We start from the raw sequence: 7,144 nt of genomic DNA, 5'->3' as shown, positions 1-7,144 counted from the left end.
TAGTTTTGTGACTTTTGTCGGATTCCAAGACGTGGGCCCGGGGGCCCGGTTTGAGCGGATTTCGGGATTTGTGTTTAATGTGATAGTTTTTCTTGTGGAATTAATTCCATTAGTGCATATTGATGGTATTGTTCTGGTTGTGAATAGATTCGGAGCGATTGGAGGCCGAGTCGAGTGGCAAGAGCATCGCGGAGTAGAGATTTGATTGGCTTGAGGTAAGTAACGGTTATTAATCTGGTCTTGAGGGTATGACACCCCGGACACCGTGTTGTATGACTATTTTGGAGGTGACGCACATGCAAGGTGACGGGCGTGTGGGCGTGCACCGTTGGGATTGTGACTTGGTCCGTCCCGTGAGACTGTGGAATCAATTGGCCTACTATTTAACACACGTTCCTTCTATTTTCATGGAAATTGATTGTACTTCATGTGAGAAATCATGTTTAGGCCTTATGTGATCACTGTTGATACCTGCGAGGTCATGTACTTGCTACATTAGCTGCTAATTGTTGTTTTGCACTCAGTCATAGCTTGTCTTGATTATTATACCTCTGTCTCTTACTGGAGAGATTGATGACTGAGTGAGGCTGAGGGCCTAATTGTGAGTTTATTGAGACTATAGCACGTGAGTTCTCCGTGCAGATTCAATATTAAGTCTATAGCACATGAGTTTTCCGTGGAGCACATGAGTCGTCCGTGTGGATTCACATACTGATACTATAGCACGTGAGTTGTTCGTGCAGCATGTGAGTTGTCCGTGCGGATTATAGCGCTTGGCTGAAGGAGCCCCTCCGGAGTCTGCACACCCCTAGTAAGCGCATGTACCTATGAGTGTGACTATTGAGGGCTGAGAGCTGAGTGATTGAGCTATTGAGATGAGTTGAGTGACTGTGTCTTGAGAGACTTTACTCGCTTATTATTGTTGCACTTAACTGTTTCCTGTACTTGATATGTAATTCTCTGAAGGGCTTGTTATCTGGTAATTCAGCACGACTGATTTGACTTAACTGCTAAATTTGAAAGCATGCCTATTCTTGATTAAGTTTACTCAAATACATTGTATTTGCATAGCTCATCACTGCTTCTCAGTTCCTTATTCCTTTTTGTTACTGACTGAGTTGGAAGTACTCACGTTACCCCTCTGCACCTTGTGTGCAGATCCAGACGTATCTGGGCATGGTAGCGGCTGTTGATTATTCCAGTTGCTAATTATCTCTGAGATAGCAAGGTAGCTGCCTGGCGATCGCAGCCCTGTTCTTCTCCCTCTTATCTTCCTTTAGTTGTACTTAGTTGTTTTTCGGACTATGTTAGTCTCGATATTGTCAGACAGATTGTAGTAGATGCTCATGACTAGTGACACCCCGATGTCGGGCTTCTTTTCTCCATATTTTTTGTTTGTTTTGGAACTTCTTATGAAGGTTTTATGTTAAATATCCTAGAGATTATTTCAAAAATTTGAAATAACGTTTTGTTTGGAAATGTGTCGGCTTGCCTAGTTCCACGATAGGCGCCATCACGACGGGGTTAGTTTTGGGTCGTGATAAGTTGGTATCAGAGCCTAGGTTACATAGATCTCACAAGTCAAGAGTAGGTTTAGTAGAGTCTTGCGGATTGGTACGGAGATGTCTGTACTTATCTTCAAGAGGTTGCAGAACCTTTAGGAAAATATCACATTCTTGAATTCTTGTCGTGCGAATCTGTTGATTCTGGTAACTAAACTTCTGTTGTTCTATTCTATCATAGATGGTGAGGACATGTGCTACCGATTAGGACGGACGGCCACCAGTACCACTAGTTGGGGTCGCGAGAGGCTGAGGTCGCGATTGAGGCCGTGGTAGGGGCAGGGGTGTAGCCCGCACAGTAGCTAGGGCAGCATCTACAGATCCACCAGCCGCCCTAGATCATGATCAGGTCCCAGTTGTGGATGCTCTAGCGGAACCAGCCCAGGCACCAGCTGTGCCTATTGTTATCCCATGTATTCAGGAGACCTTAGCTCAGATCTTGACCGTGTGCACCGGTCTTGCTCAGGCGGTTGCTGTTTCTACTCCCGCCATTCGTACACCCGAGCAGGTTGTTCAGGGATTACAGACATCGGAGGCACCACCAGCCGAGCCGGTTGCACCTGCTCAGGATTATGCGGTACCAGTCATGCCTGATGACGAGCAGCGTAGATTGGAGAGGCTTGGTAGACTTTAGCCTCCGACTTTCAGTGAGGGAGAGGATGCTAGGGTTTCTTGGACAAGTGTAAGAGGATTCTTCGTACAACGGGTATTCTAGAGACCAGTGGGGTCTTGTTCACTACCTTTCAGTTCTCTGGAGCTGCCTTTACTTTGTGGGAGGCTTATGAGAGGCGTAGGCCTGTTGGTGCAGCGCTCCTCACCTGACAGTAGTTCTCTGTTCTCTTTCTGGAGAAGTATGTGCCGCAGTCCCGCAGAGAGGAGCTGCAGATAGTTCGAGCAGTTGCGTCAGGATGATATGACTGTGATACAGTACGAGATGAGGTTCTCTAAGTTAGCCCGTCATGATATCTGGTTGGTTCCCACGGACAAGGAGAGGATCAGGAGGTTCGTTGATGGCCTCTCGTATCAACTACGGATTCTTATGACTAGAGAGAGGTGTCTGGTGCTTCTTTTGAGGAGGTTGTTGACATCGCTCGAGAGATAGAGTCGGTTCGCCGCTAGGAGCGAGTTGGGAGGGAGGCCAAAAGGCCTTAGGGATCTGGTAGTTTTGGCGGTGCTCCTCATGGGGGTGAGTTTCAACACGGCAGAGGCCGTCTATTCAGATATGCTCAGCCAGCTTGCCCAGTTCACCGTGGGGCATCATCGGGCCATGGTTCACACAGTTCACATCAGGGCCACTCATCTTTCAGTGCCCTTCCCGCACAGAGCTCTCATCATGCCTCGTCTGCTCAGATTTCTACTGTTAGTTCCATCGGGCATAAGGAGCAGTAGTTCCTTCAGAGGAGGGCTATTTTGAGTGTGGGGATCTTGGTTATATCAAGAGAGATTGCCCCGGGTTATTGAGTGGGACTCCGCAGCAGAGTTCTAGGCCGACAATATCAGCACCGGTTACTTCCCCACCCGCCCAGCCAGCTCGAATGGAGGTCATTCAGCTAGGGGTCGCCCTAGAGGGGGAGGTCGATCCGGTGGTGGTCAGGCCCGTTTCGATGCACTCCCAGCCAGACCAGATGTTATTGCTTCAGATGTTGTGATCACATGTATTGTCTTAGTTTGCCATAGGGATGCCTCTGTATTATTTGGTCCTGGTTCCACTTTTCCATATGTTTCGTCATATTTTGCTCATTATTTGGATATGCCCCGCGAGCCTCTGGTTTCATCTTTTAGCGTATCTACTCCGGTGGGTGATACTATTATTGTGGACTGCGTATATCGGTCATGTGTGGTGACTATTGGGGGTTTGGAGACCCGAGTAGACCTTTTGCTGCTTAGTATGGTCGATTTTGATGTGATATTGGGAACGGATTGGTTGTCTCCTTGTCATGCTATTCTGAACTGTCACGCTAAGACGGTGACGTTGGCTATGCCGGGGGTGCCACAGATTGAGTGGCGAGGTTCATCATATTATGTTCCCAGCAGGGTGATTTCATACTTGAAGGCCCAGCGGATGATTGGGAAGGGTTGTCTATCCTACTTGGCTTTTGTGAGGGATGTCAGTGTAGAGACTCCTACTAGTGATTCAGTTCCAGTGGTGGGAATTTTCCGGATGTGTTTCCTGCAGACCTGTCGTGTATGCCGCCGCACAGGGATATTGACTTCGGTATTGATTTGGTGCCGGGCACTTAGCCCATCTCTATTCCACCATATCGTATAGCACCAGCGAAGTTAAGGGAATTGAAGGAGCAGCTTCAGGAACTCCTTGATAAGGGGTTTATTCGGCCTAGTGTGTCATTTTGGGGTGCACCTGTCCTATTTGTGAAGATGAAGGATGGCACTATAAGGATGTGCATTGTTTATAGGCAGTTGAACAAAGTCACAATCAAGAATAAATATCCTATGCCTCGTATTGAAGATTTATTTGACCAGATTCAGGGAGCGAGAGTGTTCTCTAAGATTGATCTCAGGTCAGGGTATCACCAATTGAAGATTAGGGACTCGGGCATTCTCAAGACGGCTTTCAGGACCCGATATGGTCATTATAAAGTTCCTTGTGATGTCTTTCGGGCTGACCAATGCCCAGCAACGTTCATGCATTTGATGAACAACGTGTTTCCGCCTTATCTCGACTCTTTTGTTATTGTATGCATTGAGGATATCCTGGTGTACTCGCGTAGCCAGGAGGAGCACGCTAAGCATTTAAGAATTGTATTGCAGCGGTTGAGGGAAGAGAGGCTTTATGCAAAGTTCTCCAAGTATGAGTTTTGGCTCAGTTCAGTGGCGCTCTTGGGGCACGTGGTGTTCAGTGAGGGTATTCGGTTGATCCGAAGAAGATAGAGGCGGTCCAGAGTTGGCCCAGACCGTCCTCAGCCATTGAGATTTGTAGCTTTCTTGGTTTGGCGGGTTAGTACAGTCGGTTCGTTCAGGGATTTTCATCTCTTGCATCACCCTGACCAAATTGACCCAAAAGGGTGCTCCTTTCATGTGGTCGGATGAGTGTGAGGCGAGTGTCGCGCCCTCTTTTTTTCTATATTTGCAGCGGAAGTCAGGATTTCGACATTCATTTGGGACAACTCGTTTCCTTTTGCGAAAGGTCTACAAAAGTTGAAGAGTCGCCACCTAACGGATTTAAGGTGCGTTAGCGCACCTATTGCAAGTAACTCATAAAATCGGTTTGTGTTACCAGAGATAGGGTAAAGGCTTGAAATTACCTTGAGGGGAAGGTGTTAGGCACCCCTCGAGGTCTACAACGGTGGGTCCCGGCCAAACTCATTTTGTGAATTAGTCATTTTACAGATAGGCAGTCTAAGCACGCATATAAGATAAAGGAAATTTAACAGATAAGCAGTCTAAGCACACATATGTAAATAAAGGAAATTCAACAGATAAGCAGTCTAAGCACACATATGTAAATAAGATGAGGGAAGTCATAGGTTTGTTAGCCTATAGGATCACGTCTGTACAATACCCGGTAATCCTTCCTCAACTAGAGGGGCTACACGTGGTATTAGCGCACAGGTCGTCATATCCTTTTACTACCCAATTACCCTCCCCTTAGCGGTTATATAAGCGGTTTTAATTAGATGAACTCTATGCGTGCATTACCCGTCCCTTCTTTGTGGTCCCGGAGGTGTTTAGGACCTCTAATTTTAGGCAGTTCTAGACTCTCCTAAGGCGTTTAAAAGAGAAAATCTAAGCGAAAACAAATAACAAACAAGACTGTCAAGTAAGAGGATAATTAAGGGGGGCTCATGTTTACCTCCACAATAATCAGACAATTAGCACGTCTTAAACAACAGATTTCAGATATTTCAGAAAGGTCCTAGAACAGGATATCTAGGTGAGCATGACAAGCAGAGAATATGTAGCATTGTGTTAAGGCGAAGTGATAGAGACCTAATCAGTTTGCCTACTGATTTTAGATCGTGTTGAATTTGGGCAGTCATAAATAAGCAAAGCATAGTTTCACAGTTTTTATTAGACCTCGATTACCTATAGGCTTGCCTAGGCGTGGATCTGTAATACCCAATAAACATGTTGTCTAAATGCAATCAGAATTCTGGGAATCAGTTTAAAACAATTTGAATTTATTAAGTCCTATAGGCACGTTGGTCTAGGTGCTGAACATTACATTATAGAACTGCTTTATACGCAATTATCTCTATGACATCTAAGTGTTGGGATTGTTTTAAACATTTTTATAGACAAGATAGTTATTGATTTAGGTGATGTAGACATGGTTTAAAGCGAATACAAATACAGTCTTAAGGCAAGATCTCTAATGCACAGAAAGAATGGACGTTTTTATTAGGCGGAATTATAGCAGTAACTTAATAACGAGATTTCTAGATGATCATGATTATGCAGAAATAGAATTTCGTAACAAATGAGGTAGTGTGCCTATAACATGTTGTCCAGTATGCCAAGTGATCCTAAAAGTATGGTTTCTAATGCAGGTAAACATAGCATAAACCTAAAGCATCATTTCTAATGCAAGTAAACATAATATTGTCCTAAAGGCATGATTTCTACCCGGTTCCCCACAAAAATCATATAAGAATCCCTCCCATTTACTAATTTTCCCAATATCTGTTTACAAAGATTATCATTGCAGACCATAAATAAATAAATTACATAATAAATATAAGTTATGCTATAGGGAGCCTGAAATAGGCCCAAAGGGAACCTGGAAGTACCAGGCCTTAAAAACAATCCAAGATGCCATAGTCGATAGTATCTAATGAGGTATCCTGGTGCGTCAATGTTCCTAAGGGCCTCAAGGACCCAGGGCAATGCTCACACCAAGATCATTATAAATAGAGAAGTAGTTATGTGCAGTGTGGAAGGGCCAGCCCCAGTGTGCCAGAGTTCGGAGGAATCTCATGGATTCCTAGGCAGTACATACACTGGAGGAGCAGAACTTAAATAATCTAAGAGTAGAGGTGAGAGTGCTTAACATAGTTGGAAGAACTTAGTAAAAACAGTATAGAGATAAAAATTTTAGGAGGGAAAAGGTATTTCTAGAATGGAAACAACTTTAAGAAAAAAAAAATTTAAGAGTGAAAACAGTTTTGGAAGCAATTCTGAGAAGAACAAAGATTCAATAAACAACCACACAATCACAAAAACTTAGAGTGCCCAGAATCAAAGCCATTCATTACTTAATTCTAAGTGAAGACAAGCAAGTTTACAAACAGGGATTAGAGGGTTGGGAACATAGGGAGCTTAAATCAGAAACACATGAACATGGATAAGAGGGGAAGCATATTGATCAACAAGTACACAGAACAAGCAGGGATTGATTCACAATCAGTGACCAAATTCATAGCATTAGAATACAAACTACTGATTCAGAGTATTAAAGAGGAAATTATACTTAAAGCTAAAGTGATAATAGACATTAGAGCACAGAGAAAAAATGCAGGAATATCCATATTGAGGACAAGGGTCTACCACACATAATTAGTCATACCAATTGTGGTTAATCAGATAAATTAGGAGCCTGATCTACTTAAAATGAGCATGCTAGT

The sequence above is a fragment of the Nicotiana attenuata genome, unplaced genomic scaffold, assembly GCF_001879085.1.
Source record: "Nicotiana attenuata strain UT unplaced genomic scaffold, NIATTr2, whole genome shotgun sequence".
NCBI classification, from domain to species: domain Eukaryota; kingdom Viridiplantae; phylum Streptophyta; class Magnoliopsida; order Solanales; family Solanaceae; genus Nicotiana; species Nicotiana attenuata.
This window is presented reverse-complemented; position numbering follows the sequence as displayed.